At 38.3% G+C, this 21005-nt stretch overlaps 1 protein-coding gene across 1 annotated transcript in view; it reads left to right on the plus strand.

The window, feature by feature from the left end:
- The first annotated feature begins 10544 nt into the window (after positions 1-10544).
- The window catches only part of lrrn2 (leucine rich repeat neuronal 2), a 46962-nt gene continuing 36501 nt past the window's right edge, over positions 10545-21005 (plus strand). The window contains exon 1 of the mRNA XM_084395055.1: positions 10545-10745. The gene's annotated coding sequence lies outside the window, so the exon portion shown is untranslated. The remainder of the gene's footprint in view (positions 10746-21005) is intronic.

The raw sequence follows: 21005 nt of genomic DNA on the forward strand, positions 1-21005 counted from the left end.
CATTCATTTTGCTTCTAAATATTTAAACGGTTGGTGTCAGCACTTTTGTGCATTATCCTTTCTTGGGCCCCTGTGACATTTCCTGACAGTCCGGCATTCTAAAGCTGGAGATCTCCCAGTAACCGCTAACCTCTAGTCATAGCATTAGCTTCAATGCCACTATAAGTGAAACTGTACACAGGTTCCTATCCAACATGTCACTTGTAATGTGCCAAACAGTATTCACAATACTAAATACCAAAGATGTGCATTCATAATGTTTCATAAAATATGGAATAATTATGAATAAACCATATATTTAAACATAATTTATTTTTGTATGTATAACTTTCAAGGGGAAATTTTGCTTCAGACAACTGAGGCTAAAACTTTTGCATGACCCACTTGTAGTATTTCTCCTCCCCCAAGAGAAGTTTGTCTTCAGTGTTTATTGTGCAGGTTATTTGGAGCTGCATATTTTTCTAAATTGAAAGAGGCACTACATATCAGGGACAAAAAATACTGCAATCATTTGTCACTTGCCTGATTTAAATGAGAAAGTGGATGAGCGAGTGAGAGAATTAACAGGAGAATGTATCCTGTGGACATAACTGATCTTCAAACACTGAGATTCATTTGAAATTCAGATTTGGGTTCTATTTTTAGGCAGGACTGTGACTAGCGCCAAATCATGGCAGATTCAGCTGTTCAGTTTTTTTTTTTTTTTTTTATACATCTGGGTCCCTGAAGGCTGAGCTTTCATGGCATTGCCATAAATTCTGCCATTAATCCATGATGCAATGTATGCTCATCTCAGGTCTGGAGACTGTCCAAAACGTCATCTCTTCTCAACTGTTCTTACCTTCTCATGCTGCATTGAGGGCTGGAGTTGAATCGAACGAAAAACGTAATCAATAGTAGAGTTGTACATGTGTTTGGTTAACTAATTGTCAGTAAATTACAAGCTAGACATGATGCAACTGCAAAGACGTCCGTCTATACACAGACCAACGTTTAAAAATAGTGAACTAAAAGGTGAGTTTTCTGTTTATTTTAACATCCTGATCGTATGTGCATTGTAAGTATTTGCAGCGTCTTTCTGTACTTGGTTGCGCTGTGAGTATTTGCAACGTAACACAATCAATCCAGTAACATTAACATAAAGAGCTATGGCCCATTTTTAAGAATGAAAGAACTATAGAAGTCGCAGCATTGTATAATGTTTTAAACATCAGACTTGGTAGAGAAACAATAGATACAAGCTAAGTGCAGATAACATGAAAGCTGTTGCAGGCAGATCTTAGCCAAGTAAACAGTAGGAGGTGGGCATGTGTAGGAGTAGAGGATGATGGAAGGGGTGGGTTTGGGGACGTCAAGACTACAAAATTACCCTCATTAGTCTAGTGAATGGGTCAACAGGGAAAGGTCCTCTTCAAAGGGATTTTAAACAGCAGAGGAAGAACTGAAGGACAGGAAACAACTCACACATCCAACACGCTGCTAATTGCAGCCAAACTCCTGATGCGTTTTGATGATAATATTTCTCTTAGTTACCTTAATTTGGGTCCCAAGGCTGCGTTTGGTTTCTGCATTAGCTTGATGTTGAGCTGCTCGGACTGATGGTGTGTTAAAAGAGTGAATCCTTCGCGTACACATGGGAATGGCTTAACTGAGAGTTTTCTTTCTTCTACAGTTTATCTCTCTCATTCACACACACACTATTGCAGAAAAGAAAAACTGTCACACATTCTGTTTGGAAGAAGGAGGTTGAAGCGTGGGCAAGCGGCAGACAGACCTACAGTTCGGAGAGGACTAATGTAATTAATGGAGCTTGCTGGGCTAGGCTGGCGTGGGACTGATCCAGCTGCAATGTGTGTCACCGGGCAATTAATTCACTTGACAGGGCCTCCCAAAAATTGCAAAAGGTCAGGGGACCAGGATCTGGGCCTTAACTGGCAATAAAGCCTTGAAAAAGCCTTGGAAAGTTGCTCACCGAAGACCTCAGAAAGTTCATACGCTGTTAACCTGCTGTGTAAGACATTTCAAAGTCTTTAATGTCAGGGATAGTTTTTAATCTAGAGCTCAAACCAGGGAAATATCATTTAAATGAAGGATAAATAGAAAATAAGTTATTGTTTTTGTACAGTTTTAAAGCAGCAGCATGTGACAGACTTCTCTTCTAAGTTTTTAATCCAATGTAAATACATATTTTATTTGATACTTTTCTAGGTAAAAGACATGCACTTTAAAATAATTTACCTCACTTGATATTGTCAACAAGCACGCAGTATCATTTATTAAAGCCACATCAAAGCCTCATACATTTTTAAATATGTTTTGCATTGCCACAAAAATAATACTACTATACAGCAATAAGAGGCATATTCTTTTTTATTTATTTAACTGTTGTTTGGCTATCATTGTTTATATTCACCTTCTATTCGCACCATTAGTCAAATCTTCAGTAAACACAATAGGTGTTTACTGAAATAGTGGAGACAGGCACAAAGGTGCATCTAAAAACCAACTCATTCACAGATCATTTCATGTTTCAAGGAAAATTGCACTTCTGAAGTCGTAATTACAAGTTTGTCATGTTCAAGTGCTTTTTTGTCAAAAAGAATAGGAATCAAGGAAGATGCCAGGTTAATTTTTGCTTATATCTTGAGGAAATCTTATCAAAGCCAAAATTTATGTACGATATTTGGACGATTCTGTAGTTTCAAGTAAATGTTATTTTCACTGTGTAAAATACAAACAATGATCACAGCCATATCCAGACCAACAACACAAATGCAAGCAATGCTGATTTTATACAATGATACATTTTAGACACAAAATATACCAATTAGTTAATGTGTTCTTCTGCTCTGCCAATGAAAATAGTTCCAAACAAAGAAATGGCGAAAGCAGAACCGTCTCACCTCACGTCTCCGAGTAACACAGAGCAGTGGTGTTCATTCAGGAATGAATTGGTTCTTGAGCAAATCTATTGAGTGGATGATTTAATGACTCACTCATTAAGACAGCCACTTGTTTAATTGAATTCTGGGTATTTTTGAAGGAATTGAAAGATAATGAATCAATGGCTCACTCAAAAGATGATGGCTGCATCCGAAATCGCATACTTCTCTATACTATAAAAAAGGTGAAAAACAGTAACAAAATAAGTATTCAAAGTACTCATAAAAGAGTAGGCAAAAATGACCCACTACTTTCGGCAAGATTTTGAAGTGTGCATACAATTGACACCTTACTATCCCATAAGGCCAAAGGAGAGGATTTGTGAATGGTAGTTAAGCGACGCAACTGACACTGGTTGGTCACATGATAATTACAACATGGCAAATGTAGTGTGTCCGGATTACATTTAAACTACACACATTCATACTATATAGAACATACTTTTTAGTGGAACATAGCCTACTTTTTACTTGTTTCGTTCCCCAATGAATCAGAATTTGTGAATCCTTCACTTGAGTGAATGATTCAAATGACTCATTGATAAAGACAGTAGCGACTAGTCGCCATCTACTGGCATAACTTTCATGTAATGATGTGATGATATAAGGGGCAGTCATGGCCTAATGGTTAGAGTATCAGACTGGTAACCCGAAGGTTGCGGGTTTGATTCTTAATACTGGCAAGAAATGATTGAGGTGCCCTTGAGCAAGGCACCACTGCAAAATAGCTTACCCAAGGTTTGCTGTGTGTGTGTGTAACATAGATGGGTTAAATGCAGAGGTCGAAGTATGGGTTACCACATGTCACTATAACCCTTTTACAACCATTACATAACATATTAAGTTCCCATAAGCATTTAAAGGAGGCATTAGTTTGACATCAAGAAAGCATCAATGATCTCAAGGGAGGCAAAATGTACGCTTGTCCTCACTCCGAGAACACTATATAGATCAACCGCTACATAGTTTCTGCACTCAAGCGATTGTAAACGTCAATAATTTAAGCATAATGGCTCACATTTACTGATATGCATGTAGAGACAATCATACTTTGTGCCTATGAGATTCATGATAGGCTTTGTTCTTCTGTGTGAACACTAAAGAGTCTTTCACTGTCTTGAACAAACATTTTGCACAATACAAACAAAATAGCATATTCACAGTAAACATTATCCATCTTATTCATATCACCTCATTTCAAAAAGATCAGCAATACAATGGAAAATGACGAAACACTGACTCAAGCTCTTCTAATTGAGAGAAAAACACAATAATTGTAAAAGTTCAGGCTAGAAAGTATAAAGTGTGCCCACACAGGTAATGGCAGCAAGGAAAAACCTAGTCTGAAAAATCATAAGTGGAACAATCAGCACTCTAAATGTACATGCAGTACCAACAAATAAACAGTGTTGTCTTACACAATCGAGCCCAAAAGGGCTATAAAATCTAGTAGATTAATTGGCCATTGGAATTAAAGTAGTATGTTTTAGCAATAATACAACTTTTGATTTCTAACAGAAATTATACAACAGGCAGGTTCTGTCATGTTATGTACACATCACATACGTATAGACCATTTTGAGATGCTTGTAAATATTTTTGGATGAATTTCTGTTAATTATAGCACAATCATGTCATATCTGCAGCTTTAATATAAACAATGTTAATGTTTACTGATCACTCTCAGCCTTTTTTGTGTAATGCTCTTTGTAGGTTAGGCTAGATAACACCTAGATTCACAGTTTTTACAAACGGGGGACAAAATCTAACCCTTGATCTGCACAGCATGATTATGTGTGAAGTCCTGAGCTGACTAAGAATGCTGTAATACATATGCTAAGTGGACGGCATGCATATTCTTACCAGATATGTGAGAAGAAAAAAATGTGTTGTCAAAAGTGAAAAAGACAAAAAAAGGCATTGAGAAGGATTTTAACAGTATCAATATCCTCATTTTCACATAAAAAAAATAAAATAAAATTGGATCAAAGTCACCATTAGCTGGCCATAAATGTGGTTTTATTTTCACAGTTTCACTTGTCAGAGCTTATAGAATGCATGTCATTTTGCATGCAATACATGGAGGGATCTACTTTTGGAAGGATGCTAAAGTGCTGGCTGTGAACGAGTGCATGGCTTGCTGACATGCCTTTGGGCAGCGGATGAGCCCTCAAAACGATATTGCATGAGACGGTGGCAGGATCAGTAGAGCTATGGGCCGAATCAGACAAATAGAGCAGTCTGGGGTAGAGGAGCTTGTTGTCACACTTGTTACTCCAGTGAGTTTTTCTCGGGGTAGTTTTATTTTTTGAAAATCACTTTGTATATAGGCATATACATTAATGGACTACAAAAACGCTACAAATACCTAGAAAAAAGATATATGGGGAGACAGGATATGGTATGGTTGTAACATGGGGAGTTGTAACACCACCAATACCACCAATGTTCAAATTGGAGTCCTATGATCAGTTTTTACTCACTTCCTCCCAGATCCTACTGTATATGAATGGTTGTAAGAGCCCGATCTCACGGGAAAACGTACAAATTCTACGAGGTGGCTTATTCGTACGAATTCATACGACCTGACTCGTACGAATTAGTACGTTTTTTGCAAAATCGTACATATTTTACGAATTGGCCAATTCGTATGAATTCATCCGAATGACCTACCCCTGACCCCGCCCCTAAACCTACCCATCACGTGGGTTTAGACAAATCGTACAAATTCGTACGAGTGAGGTCGTTCGAATTAGTACGAATTAGCCAACTTTTTATCATTCGTACGAATTCGTACGAATTGGTCGTGAGATAGCGTTGGAGCTACCCCTGACCCCGCCCCTAAACCTACCCATCACGTGGGTTTAGACAAATCGTACAAATTCGTACGAGTGAGGTCGTTCGAATTAGTACGAATTAGCCAACTTTTTATCATTCGTACGAATTCGTACGAATTGGTCGTGAGATAGCGTTGGTTGTAAAGGCTGGAAATAGGCACATGAAGAGTTAAGATGCAAAAGCCTCTAAGTGCCATCTGAAATTTTCTTCTAGAATGATCATTTTTATCAAGCTTGTATATTTAAGTTCAGTAATTTCACTTAAATGGCAATGAAAATTACCTATTAATTGTCATTTAAGTGAAATTACTGAACTTAAATATACGAGCTTGATAAAAATGACCATTCTAGAAGAAATTTTCAGATGGCACTTAGAGGCTTTTGCATCTGAACTCATCACATGAAGATTTCATAAAGAAAACAATTTTTGAGGTAAGAATGTACATTTTGAATGAATTTTGTTTAAACTTTTGCAGATAAAATTATCTAACTTATATTAGATTAAAATGTAGTTTCTCAGACAAAAATGTATTCAGCTAATTTCTAAATATTATGCTAAAATGGTTAGCTAAACAATGGCTGATATCTTTAAAAATTGTTACAACCACCCCCTTACATACAACTAAGAACAGTTTATTTGTAATGTTACACACTCAGATTTCCTATACAGTGGGGAAACAATACAAATAGATGTGTTCCAGCTATACAGTAGGTGTGAATCTGTACTTGCCTCACAATTTAATTTGATCATGATGCATTCATTTGCCCACCAAGCCTGCACTCACAGGGTTAACAGCATTCATTTGTGACTCTGCTTGAGAATGTTCACACATTGACACAAACTCACAACTCACAACTTCACAGTGAGTTTACATTAAGCATAAATACTGTCTAGTATACTAATTTACACACACATGCACACACTCATGAGTCAAACAGTAGTGAATTTGAGCTGTGGTCAGTCACAGAATGAGATACATTTGATTGTTTCAGTAAACCTGTTTTTGAATAAGTTTGCATGGTGCGGCCGCTGTTTTTGCTTCTTTTGTCTAATTGTTATAGTGGGGTAGATTGTACCATATATTTGAGGGGCTGTGTTGGTGCATTTTGTAGGAAACAAATGTGAATAATTTGTATGAAAGTTTGAGCACTCAAAAATTAAGTGAGTTACAGATGCTGAAGCAAAAAGTGTAGTCTCCCCCCATACACACATTATTGTTCAAAAGTTAGAATCTAGATTATTATTTTTAGAAATTAATATTTTTTTTCAGCAAGAATGAATGTCTATTACTATTAAAATAACTAAAAGGGACAGTTATTTGCTTTATAATATTACTAAATATTTCTATTTCAAATAAATGTTCTTTTCGAAAATGTTCCTTTCAAAAATATGATTTTTTAGCACCAAATCAGAGCACATTAGAAAGATTTCTAGAGTAAGCTAAACATGACTCTACTTGACATTCTGTTTACTCAGATAAATGAGAAACTTTAAAGATCTTTGTACAGAGAGTGAGTTTTTTTCAGACATCATTGAATGTTTACATCCAAAAAAGGGCAGTAAGGAGCATTGCCATGATCAAAATATCATCTTTGCAATATAACAAAAATGTTGCAGCATTCAGTTGAATGAGAGAAGTCTCTTTTAAGAACAAAGAGCATCTTCCTCACTGTACGATCAGCGTCAGTAGCCGTAACCCAGGATTCTTCTTCAGCGGAAAAAAGGAAATGCAATTTGAACTAGGCCATGAGTAAGATGAGATGGCTCTTTTATCTTAGTCACAGAACCAAACCGATACCCTAACCCAACATCACTCAACCCAGCACTCAGTCAAGGAGGATGATGGGAGAAAAAGCAGATTTATCCATCATGCAGAAGGTTTGGGCTCTCCAGCCGCCAAAGTCTCTGATGCATGATTTCTGTCTCTACCACGCTCGCCCTTCCAACCTAGAAGAATTTCAAATCAAGTGTCGACAGAGGGAGCAGATTTGAAACCAGAAACAATCAGTATAGTATCATCCCTATGAAGGCAAAGAAAAATGAGGCAAAAGTTTTAGCCAAATTGAAACATGTACACAACAAATTTGATAATATAACAAATGGTTCCCATCACTAAACTTATTTATTCACCCTCATCTTCCATGGAGAACAAAAAGAGAAAATCTGAATATTGTTTTGAAGCTTTCAAGCATTAAAATAGATGCAAAAGCACCATAAAAATGTCATGAAAAACATTCCATATAACCTACATAAAAATGACTTAAATTTCAGACATGCCTTCAGATGACTTTCAATAGTCATCTAAAGGCATTTAATAGTTTGTCTTTTTTTATGCCCTACATTTTTATGCCCCGTCCGTATGTAAAATAGCTTTACTGAGAGAATTAGCATTGTGGTGCAAATGACCTATGTTCCCTTCTCTGTCATGTCAGCTATTTTCTAATGCGCCCATGCAAACCAAAGGTCAACTTGACTATTAAGAAAAATAGCATTTCAAAGACATGCCCCATCGCTCTTTTTAATTGTCTGTCTGAAAAACAGCCTGCTTTGCTTCCTTAGGACACCATTTCTCTCACGTTTAATATCTGCCATGGCTTTCTGCCCTGTCATTGACGTCTCAGCCAGTGATATAAGACGCTCTGTTGATTGTTTTTATGTGATATATATCCAAGTGCTGAAATTGGCACAGATTGAAACCTCATCTGCCGTTCGTGCTACGTCTGTAACAGCTTTGATTACTAAGCCCACTGTGTTGTTACAAGTTTTGAAATTACATGCTTGAGATGATGGCAATGGAAAATGGGAGACTGAGGATCGCAGACAGCAGCTTAGCCTCATTGGTCCCCAGAAATCATTTTCTCCAGTATAGAGTCATGATCAGCCGCTTGACCACTTTTAAAATGTAATGGTGAAAAGGCCAGGCTGGTCAATTTTGGCCAGTAGCACTTGTCAAATAACGGGTTTGCCCATCATCTATATGTGCAACAAGCAGACATTCTGTATGGGTTTTAGGAGAGCTTAGGGTTAAAGCTCAGCCACTTCAAGAACCTTGCTTTGTCTCCACTGCCATTCAATTTCCACCCTCATCAGTCTTCACACTCACATTTCATATTACACCCTCCACCACCCTGTTCTCTTTTCTTTGCCTGCCTCCCCTCATCCATTCAAATAGACATCAGAATAATGATGGCAAGGCACGGGTTATCGATCAAACACTCACGCTCAAACTGGCGCAGGACAAATCATCGTGCCATTTTGGTCGTAGAAAAGGGACTTAGTGAACTGTGATCCCTCCCGCTCTCTGATCCAACCCCCCCCGGGTGATGTGTCCTCGTGGAGAAGAGCGTTTGGCTGCTCCACATGCCCCTGAGCTGTAAGGCTGTTTAATTGATGTCAAAGCTGGTCGTGTGAGCATTTTCTACAGCGCGGATCTGAGCGTCTTGTCACGGCAGTGCATAATGGATATTCCTGTAGACATGCCATAGACACATCCATTCATCATGCCAGAGATGGCAATAAAAAATTCATTATCACAAGAAAACTTGTGAAATGCTGCTAAATTGAGAAAAGCTGCGCTCTATCGCTATATCTCATTGAAATTTAATACAGCATGCCTGGTGAAAATATTGTGAAGCTCTGACTATGTACTGTATGGCTCATATAGACTATAACGCAGTGCATGGATCTGAAACAGTCAGTCCGACAGTACATCTTTATACTGATAAATGTATTTAGAAAGGGCAAAGTCTTGCCTAAAAGTAAAACAAAAGAAAAAGTCTTTTAATGGAAGTCTACGGGATTTTTGTGATTGATCAAAATCTGTACTGGGAGACAAATCTTGATCATTAGCATGATAAAGTCAGAACAAACTGAATGTCTCTGCCCAGTTTGGTGACGTTAAGGTTGTGAATCATAGAGATTTGAACTGAGAATGCCTTTTAAGTTCCAGTTCTATTGCTGAATTTGAACTAAGGAATTTGAACTTGCATTTCAGTGTAAAAAAGTAATTTAAAGTAATTTAAATTTTTTAAAAAAAGAAAAAAAACCTTTTTAACTAGAAAAGGCGTTTTTTTTTTTTGGATGGATGGATGGATGGATGGATGGATGGATTAATATACAAATTTGTAGATTTAATCATATTTCACAAGTTCACTTTTGTCAACCAGGTAACAGAACCAGCCTGATCTCACAAGAAAACATAACTATTTACAAATTGGCTATTCCATACAAACTAAGCTTTAGAGGGCCATGGGCAGATCTTGCAAAAACACACAAATGGGATAATATAAAAGCTCAAATTTTGCTCCCGGGTTAGTGACTTATAAAAAGTTCTAACAGAGTGGTGCTCAATCCATTAGATATGTCATCCCTCGTCCACAGGAAAAGTGAACCTGAATGGATGTGCCTATGAAAGCATACCATTAACCAAACTAAATCAAAGTCAGTCTTTCATATGCAAGAGCTGCTGGAAGGCAGGGGACCATCTAACAGTAGCTGCACTTTAGAAGATGCACGTGACTATAGCAGCCCAGTTACATGGCAAAGGGGCAAGTGAGGCAACAACAGGTTTCATATACTGTTCTGACTGTGAGAAAGAAATGAAGGAGAGGCAGAAAAATAGAGCAGACAGCAAAGGGGTTGGGGGCAAGAAAGGGAGACTTTTAAAAGGAGGAGGTGGGGCTACACGGTAAGGGCAGAGAGAGAGAGAGAGAGAGAGAGAGAGAGAGAGCGCGCACACAGATCCGTTCTCTATAGATCGCCTACACAGTGTCAGAAATAGAGCTGAGTTTAAGGCAGGTGCGTCTGTATGAAACCCTAGGCGATGCGCTATTACAAAGTCTTGAGAGAGGATACAGGTTGATTGACTAACGTCAAGAAGGAAAACAAGAAGAAAAACGCAAAGAAGAAAAAAGCAAAGAAGAAGAACAGACCGAGATGTACGCTGAAATGACCCATCACTTCACGGTAGGGAAGTTTATCATTTTCTCTTTAGGTCGAAACATTTACGCGTTGCATTAGAACGCGCAATGCAGTTGCTTTTCTAGAGGTGTTGACACAAGAAGGGCAACAAAAAAAATGTCTCGAGCAACCTGTCAGAGATCATCATAAGCACGTAATTCTTCAACATTTAAGGATTATTTGAGTGTGTTTGTGTGTCTCAAAATCTCGTGCGGTAAAGTGTCGGTAGTTTGAAACGGAGCTCAAGTTGTGCGATGCACTGACAAGTCGAGACTTTTCCACGCTCACGCTGCATGGCAGTTATGGTCAGCATGCAGAGCACATCGGGATAGAGTAGCACTGACTCACACATTAGCTTGGCCGAGGAGAGAGAGAGAGAGTGAGAGAGAGAGAGAGAGAGAGAGAGGGGAAAACGCTTCATGCCGCATTGAAATTCCACAGCTTTGCGAAAATAAGGAAAACGCAGTGTGCGCGCGCGTTTGTGTGGATCATGTATGGGGACGCATCTGTCATTTCATTGAAGTGATTAGCGTCCAGAAACTCTCCCTCCCTCTCTTCCTCTATCCTCCTCTTCCTCCTCCCTGCTGTTGCTATCCCTGTCCGCGTCGCTGCCGCTGTCGCAGTTGAATTTGCAAAAGCTAGCTTGCGCGCTCTGCTTCTCCACAGCGAGCCTATTGTTGTTGTCCTCCTCCACACTCTCCTCTGAGGGGTGTCAGCTCACGGTGCTAATCATCCTTCTCAGCCTCTTCATGTGTGGGGAGGAAGTGTGCGCGTGTGGGTGTCATCCTGGAAGACTGGACCAACACACGTGAGAGTGTTGGCAGGTGTCCGGTGCATTATGCGTCTCGGAGAGAGAGAGAACGAGTGTGCAATGAGGACAGATTGAGTGTGATAAATAGATTAGATGATGCTCAAATGTATTTCGTATTGGACGTCTGTGTGGTTGTTTCTTGTTTGTGCATACATAGGCTATAGAGTTCAACTAAACCAAATAGCCACTTGAGGAACCGCATTTTAAAAGCTTAGGTGTCAATGTGAAAATCAGTTCTCAACCTCCACAAAAGTATTTTAGAGAAAACAAAACCTTTATTTAATCCATCAAGAAATTTATTGGATTGTGAAAAGGGATGTTACACATCGGAATGTAGCCAATTTTAGCAAAGGAGGGGTTGAAAAATAAAAACACTGAGGGTCTTAATGACGTCAGTCAAAAACGATAGTTGTTTTAAAGGCGGATCAAGTTATAACATTTTGTTCTATGCTTTATAACATTTTAAAAATGGAAATACAATCAATTAGGCTATGCCAAAGAAGACCAGGAATGTGCATAAGGAAAGTAAAGAGAGTAATGTTTACTTAAAAAAAAAGAAAGAAAATATTATGGGCCTAATGGTTTCTTCCCCAAAACATAAAAAAAGAAAATCAGCCATGAAATGAGTTTTGGACATGGTGATGATGATGTGTTGATGACAGTGAATCACACAGTCCAATTTGTTATGAAGAATATTCTGACAGCTCATAAAAATGCACCCAGACATCAATGAATAAATTCTTAATAAGTCATACCAAGAAATTAAACACATGACTTGTCCTGACAACTAGACTGGAAAGATAATTGCATAGTTTGTTTATCACAATGTTGATTAGCCCACAGTGTTGTGTATGGGCATGATTACTGAATACAAATCTTGCATGAGGGAGCGTCCTGACAGTGCATCACTGTAAACATTATTATCTTTACAGTTCCTCGTCATTTAGTGGCTTATACTAGTTCCTCCTACTCAAGATAGGAGTTTTACAAGGCAAACTTTAGCCAACCCAATGGCTAAACCAATGGAATATTGTTATCTACAACAATAAATTTAGTGGTATGGCTTATTTCATTCAATTCAATGAAAACTAATACCATGACCCTTAAATTACTCCCAATTAATGATTTAGCATGACTTTAACCGGATTTTCAGTCACAGTGGGCTGTATGTAGCTATATAATGTGCTGGAGTAGATAGTAAACCATAAATGTTCTCTTTTAGGCTTCAATTATTTTGCCTGTGCCGAAAACTCATTTGTTCAACCCAAACCACTTTGAATCCTCAGATATCTTGATTCCATAATGCTCACATCTATTGTTCTCTAAATCAACCTTTATCATGCTTCACATCTAATCTAGATCCAAAGGCAATCTAAATGAGAGGCAATTTATTTGAGTTCAACCTAGAGTTATTTTGAATGTCTCCATCGCAATGAGAAAAGTATCCAAAGAAGGGCGCAAAAGATGATGTCTAAGAACAGCAGGAAAAAGTGAGTTGCCCATTAAACTACCAAACTAATGACTAACATGAGCTATGATTTATTTATTCAAAAAGACTGAATAATTTCATTTTATAAAAAAAATATATATATATATCCCATAATCTCAGATGTCAAAAAAATATGTTAGCAGTTAGTCTTGCACTCTTAAAAATAAAGGTTCCAAAATGGGCGTTTTAGCATCAATGCCATAGAAGAACCATTTTCTGTTCCCCAAAGAACCTTTCAGTCAACAGTTCTTAAAATAACCATTTCTTCCCCCTTAGTGTGAAGAAGAACATTCTAATACTCATAAGAACCCTTTTCCACTATAAATAACCTTTTGTGGAATGGAAAGGTTCCATGAATGTTAAAAGTTGTAACCATCGATGTCGATAAATAACCTTTATTTTTAAGATTGTGGAGAATAAACTGTAATCACAAACACTCCTACTTGACATGTTCCCTACCGGTTCCCCTATAGAATAACATGCTTGACCACCAGTGTCTGCTCTGCCTTTAAACAACATTGGGATGGGCTCGTTAAAAGGTGACAGCGGCGCGTGTCCAGGCCTACGGTGCACTGTCAACAACCACTTCACATTGAGCATAAGACAAGAACCCCCACCGAAGGGCGAAACGCTGCCACGGCTCTGCTTTCTAAAAATAAAAACACTAGGGGCTGACTGTACAGCTGCAAACAATTACTAAGGGTTACCTTGCTTGCAAATACAAATAAAACACACCAGCTACTCTGCCCTCTATGCCACCGTTTCGTGCTGGCTTTGAGGCTTGTGTGGTCTGTTAGGAGGAGTTTTTAGCTTTTAATGTCTTCATGCTGCAGGTAAGTGTGAGCTGGTTTGTTATAAACATCTGTTAAATCCTCCTCATGTTAGCATGGCTAATGAGGCGGAGGGTGTGACAGAACAGATGCCTCCGAGTGCGAAAAAGAGATACAGAGGCGAGAATGGAAGAATGGGAGAGAATGAAAGGATGAGTGATGTGAGAAAATGTATGCAGCACATCTCTTCATCCCGTACAGATGAGTCTTCAGTGAGGGCAGATGTTTCCATGATTAAGAAGTTGAGACAGCCTAGGTGCTGCTTAGCAGATATATTTGCTGTTGCAAAGACATGCCCATTTGACTATAACGGCAGGGTCGATTATGTTTATTGATCTGCCACAAAGGAAACAGTCTTGTGCTATTTACCACATGCAAACGGCGCTCTCGTTCCATATGGTCGACAATGACATGCAAGAGCCTCAAACCAAATTAAGACTTGTGTGTGTGATGCCTTGTTTAACTTATCATCATTCCATGAACGTCCCTGCCATCTAGCTGCTGTAATCCCCTTTATTATCATGGATCGGCCTGTGAACAATTTGAGATAATCCCTAATAAACTGGTCTTAATAAAAATGTATTGCAATAAAAGCCAATGGATTTGATTTGGAGAGACTTAGGGGAAAAACTCCTAAAAAGAAATATAAAGTTTATGTGTGTGGTTCAGCGGAATATAATATGATGACACATAGGGTTGGGAATAGAGAACCGTTTGTTTTTCAGAACTGGTTTCATACTGTAACTGAATGATTTATGACATCAGTTCTGTTAATGGATCTTAAACATCGAAAAAAAATTCACAATGTGAATGATATATATATTTTTTATTTTAGTTTGAGTTTGCAGTCTTTCACTGGTGCTGTTAAATTATACAAAAATATCTAATATAATAAAATCTAAATAATGTAATTGTAAATGATATATGTCAGTAAGATTTTTTTAAAGAACTTTATTCTTTTGTTCAGCACACATTAAATTAATCAAAAGTGACAGTAAAGACATAATGTTACAAAATATTTCTATTTCAGATTCTATTCAATATATATCATGGTTTCTGTATAGATTGTCTTTAACGCTGATAATAATAAGAAATGTTTCTTGTGACTTGTGGAACTGAAGACTGGAGTGTTCAGAATGGCTTCTGAATATTAGCTTTGCCATCACATTAATAAATGACATTATCAAATACAAATACAAATCAATGCAGACTATTGAGCATAAGAGAGTTACAAAACTTACAGACCCCACACTTTTAAACTGTACTGTAATATATATTTATAGTACTGCTTAGTTTGGACCAGTTTTTGGGAGGGGACTTTTGGGAAAAGTACTAAATGAATCATTAATGGAATAATTAAGAAACCAGAATAGTTTTTCTGTATGATTCCCAATCCAAAGACATGTACACAAAGTCTGTCCACATCCAAGTGGATTCCCAGTGGCTTTACTTTGATGTGTATAATCTCACATGGCTTAATTATGTACAGCACACGGGACAGTCAACTTTAAGCACACACCTCTCTCTCTATTGCTCGGCTCGGTCATCCCCGGGCAAGGACTCCTGGCCATGACAAACAGCAGAACTGCAAATGAGCCTCGTGTGTGTATATGTGCAGATGTGCACAAATGTGAGCGAGCATATGCGTAATAGGGTCAAAAGGGCTGTTGGACTTCACCTCTTGTACTCGCCGAAGAGGGCAGATGAACTCAGGCCAGGAAAGATCACAGACATCTGTCTGACAGAGAAAGAAAAAAAATTGCACTGTCACAACACAGCCCATCACCACACATGCACCCAGACGCACTGTTCTGTCTGTGCGCTGAATTTTTGTAAGCACATATACAAAAAAATCAGCTAAAGGAGCTGAGAAATCCAATTGAATCAAAGTGAAAGACAGGACCAGGATGTGATGTCTCCTCTGTGTAGCTCATATGGCTCCAAGGCTTCAGTCGCCTTACAGGCACCCTACAAAAAGACAAATAAGGCTGAGTATTTTGTGCATCATATCTGCATAGGCATATAGTATGCATTGCTTTCAGAAATGAATATGTTTTGTGCTGAGAGTGCTACGGATCCGTCTGAAAGAGGAGGTGAAGACAGAGCACTGCTCACAAGCCTCAAGGGCATATCTGTGAATAAGCAAACACATCAGTCTGCCATCTTGCAGCACGATGATGAACGCAAACAGTGACAGTGAAACAACTCGAACAGATTTATCAAGCAGTCGGCCATTAACATTTCATTTTGTAGCTCGACAGAACAACGTTTTCGTACATTGTAGACATACTGGTAAAGAGAAAAAAGCTCATTGAACCAGTTTTTTGGATTGCTTGCACTGAAATCTGCAAAGAAAATCATTAAATATTGGTATTTTTTATATATGAAGTATATATTTGATTGCTTTTAATTATATGCATTTTATTTTTGATAAAACGGAAAAGTTTTTCCTTGCGTTTTTTCCGCAAAACAATCCCCATTCACACGGATCCACAATTCTGCTGTCAGGCCAGTAATTGGCAATATCACTTACTATAAACATTACGCTCTTTTAGACTGAAACTGATGACGTCACCGTTTTTTTTTACAAATTCTCGTTTTTGTAGTTTACACAGAGACGATTAATGGTGTTGTTTTCAAAAACTTGCACATTGAAACCCAATTTCAAAAGTTTGTCGTGTAAATGAACGCCAAATGCATACATATTTGAATAATAATAAACCATTTTAATATACATTTTATGTCTTGTGAACAAAAAACTGTCAATATATTAAAGGCAAGTAATTAGCAGATATTATAGGACTGTAAATTGCTGTTTTTAGGCAAATTGAAAAGCTATTTTTCAGTGTGTAATTTTAACACCCATCACACTGACTTAAAAGGCATGTATGCCATTTTAGAAAAAGCACAAAAAGGGAAAAGAACAGTAATGACACATCACTCTGATTTGACAATCAGTTTTTAATCTTATCCTGTACTGCAGCAAGCTACAAAGATTTTGAGTTGCTTTGTGGAAAATTGTTTACTCTCGCCGTTGGTTGAATCAAATCCTTTATGACTTCAGTTTTCAACTCACAATGCTTATTGTCTGATTCACAGTGTCATTTGTGAGCATTACATCTGAACTCATTTGGACATACAAAAAATGCATTTGCCTGTACAAGAGAATTTTTTAATGAAATTCCTTTGACTTTGTTTGTGTGGACATACTTTAACAATGTGCTTCAGAAAAACTGAGAAAAGTAAGGAGGAAAAAAAACATGCAGTCGTGAGATAAAACTTTTTTTATATAAAAAAATAGTGTCTTAATGAGGACGTCAGAAGAACTTGCTTCAGTAACTACATTATGCATTATTTCCCCTAAATTCTTAAATATATCCTTGCAGGCCTATAGCAATAGAACAGTTCATTAAAAAGGGCTGCCGCTAGAAAAACAAAAATAGTCTGCTTTGTCCTGTAAACTCTCTTCCTGTCTTCTCAAGCGAGCTCAGTTGTGAATACTAAGGCATCTCTTCTCATTAATTGCTCTCACAGGCAGCTTAGCCAGGGTCATCTCTGCATTTTTGACTCAGTCCAATTAATACTAATCACAGCATCAAACTGGCTGAGCGAGAAGATTGCACTGTCGGAGCAACTGATCATTTTGGAAAATTCATTAACAAAAGAAAGAAAAAAAGTGGGACTCTGAGTGGATATGGCAATCTGTTTTGAGATTTTATTTTTCAGCCTTCAGCTTTCAAAATGTTTGGACAATTTGTCATTATCATTCATTAAGGTGCCAGTTCCAGAAAACAAACCAGGTCTTAAATGAACAGATGGACTTTGCCTTGTAGAATGGCCTAACATGGCAGAGGGAGACAGACTGGCTGCTGTCTGCTCCAACGGCTCAAGGCATTCGTGAAAGGTATGCAGTTGAATTATTTATAAGATACCCCCGTATATTAAATTAAAAGGAAGCAAGTCATAAACAGAGGACAACATGATAGCAGATCAAGGCTATGTGACAAAGCAGAGCACAAGAAGACAGTGATTTTGTTTGTCTTCTACATTTATGCATTTTGCTGGCCAAGTCAGACTTGAAGGTGTCTGCTTGCCATGGCGATATATTCTCTAACCCTAGTGAAAATGTAGGTATTTATTGGACAAATCAAATAAAATGTGAAAATTTCCTGATTATACTCACCCCCAGGCCCTCCAAAATGTAGGATTTTCTTTCTTCAGATGAAGACAGAAAGCATTCCAGGATTTTTCTCCATCTAATGAAAGTGAACAAAGATAACCTTAGTCCATTTTTAATGTTCCAAAAACCATTTTTAGGCAGCTTCAAAGTAATCCACACGACCCCAGCTGACCCCAAGAGTCTTCACTTGCGAAACGATCAAAAATGTATATACTTTTAACTACAAATGTTCACCTTGGTCCTGCTCTGTGGTGCGCGTCCATAAAATGGTTTAGTTCACGACCTCTCGCGTGACCTACACACATTGGGAAGGTCATGCTCCTTCTCCACACTTGTCAACAATGTCAAGCGTAACCCTTCCCAACGTGAATACGTCACGTGGGAGGTCATGAACTAAACCAAAGACTTAACTATCTCGTGGACTGGAATCGCAGAGCTGAATATTTGTAGATTTAAAAGTATATTGTTTTTTTTATTCAGTATTATATGCATCATTAGAATTCACAAAAAAAAGCATTCAATATATCAAAGAAAAACAAATATTTAAGTTTGCACAACATTAAAACGTGTGCACACAAGCAACAGAAGTAAAACCAAGTGTCAACCCAGCAAGCAACACCTCCTGTAACTGGCCTGAAACAATCACACACCATCAGGTCATCCTTATTGTTGAGCAAAAGGCATTGACGGCCTCTATGGAGAGCATATTTCTTAACATCCGCTGGAAAACAGACATATTTGCATCCCTTCATGGCAAATAATTCTACCCCACAATTCAGCAATGAAAAGTCTAAGCATAAAACACAATTTACCAGGACAGACATTTCCTAACGAAAACATACGGCTTTCTGCCTATGTGGTTGCAAAATATATTCTTTACATGGCATCCTGCCACGTGCATGAATTTTCTGAACTGCTATTTTAGTCCATTTCTTACTCAAGTGTAACATTCACATCTCCCCTGTTTTAGAGCCAAAGTGGAAAACATGCATGTTGATAATCATGTTCAGACGTGCCCCTGCCCAACCATAGAAATGCAATTATTAGCACAAGCCAAGGCCATTTAAGTCATAATGGTCACACTGATAACCATAAATTGGATGGCCGGTCTCATGTCGGCAGGCTAAGTTTTCCATTACCGTGTTAGTCACGTTTCAAGGTTGGCATGTGCAATATGATATCAGAACTCTATTTTTTTCCGCTCGTGAACCATTGCGTCTCTTAATTTCCTGATAAGAAACATAATTGTCGGATTTAATATGAATTCCTAAATAATAAGTGCTTCCGTGGGCAACATATAACCGGAAAATGATTACTGCAAATTAATTTTCCATAACATTTTTAACTAAAATGTGACATTTACCAGTTGATCTTACAGTGTATGTAAATGCACAAAAAGCCCAACACAGCCTCTCATGCCATAAATGTTATTACATGAAACGATAACCCTCTGTAACCAATCAGACCATAACGGCATAGTAATTATAAAACAGGTTTTGCCAGACGACATGCTTAAGATACGCGAATACAGCACGAGACAGGATTTTTGCTGCATCGACGGCCCCAAGGTATCCAGTCAGCTAAATTTATCCGCTGCAAAATTGTTCACACCAGTATAAAAACCAAGTGGACAGTGCTAAACGCCTCCCTAGACAGCAGGCAGTTATACTTAGGTCTCTCAGAATGAATAAATGTTAACAACTTGGGGCCACACGCTCTAACCTTCATACACATGCCATCCTCTCGCTTTGAGTTTGGCATTTCTTTCTGGGAACGATACAAATCTTTCTTATAAAGAGTAATTCCCATTATTGCGAGCAAGGGCACAGTGTGACCCTCTGCGGAATGTCAGTGGGAATAAAACGCTTAATGAGTGACACAAATTGAATGTTGTTCCTCTTGGTGCAGGAAGGTGGAGGAAATTGAGGCAAACCTAATGAGCAGTCCGTTCCCTGCAGCGACACCTGACATCGATGACTGGTGACAGGTCGCACGGCGAGAGAAGAAGAACAGGGAGGGGACACCTTGCCCCCCTTTTCGCCCGGCGCCATGTGACATGATCCAGGCTGCCACGGGCCATCTGCGCCCAGTGAGAGACTAAGTGGCACTCCTCCCTGCATCTCCCAAAGGAATGGAAGCCTTTAATCACCACCATCAGTGTCATTGCACGCACGCGCTCATGCATTCGCACAACCCCTCGGCCTCTTGTGGCCAAAGAGCATGGATAAAATGGAAGAGATGGGTCGTTGCGCATTCAGTGAGACTTCTGCGTGCAAGAGCAGTGGCACTTGTTTGTTATCCGAATGCATGTTTATGTCCCCGCAGACCATCAAACGCATGTCCATTAAGCTTCTGGGCCAAAGTGTAAACAAACTTACGTAACTCTGTCTGTGCATGATTGAACAAATGCAGATATGTACTTTACAAGGGAATGGAGAAGCAAACATCTGCAATTCACTGTTCATCAAATATTTAGTTGAATGAACCAGCTTTAATATCCTCATCTGCCCTATAAGACGATACAGTGGCCACTAATCTTAAAGCCATCTTTCCTTTACCTACAACTGTTATCTGATCAGCAGCAAAGGGTAATGCCAATTTATTTGTGCAATTATAGCAATATTCAATTCGGTAATCACTCAGCAAGGATGCACGGAATTGATAAAAGGACAGTTAAGTATTTTACAATACAAAAAATTCCATTTCAAATAAATGCTGTTCTTTTAAACTTTTTTATCTATCAAATAATCCTGAAAAAATGTATCACAGTTTCCCAAAAATATCAAGCAGCACAACCATTTTCAACAGTGATAGTAATAAATAATAATTTCTTGAGCACCAAATCAGCACAGTAGAATGATTTCTGAAGAAGTAATGGGCAAAGAAAATTCTGCTTTGCCATCACAAGAATAAATTACATTTTGAAATATATTAAAATAGAAACCAATTATTTTAC

This window comes from Rutilus rutilus, assembly GCF_951802725.1.
Source record: "Rutilus rutilus genome assembly, chromosome: 22".
Lineage (NCBI taxonomy): Eukaryota > Metazoa > Chordata > Actinopteri > Cypriniformes > Leuciscidae > Rutilus > Rutilus rutilus.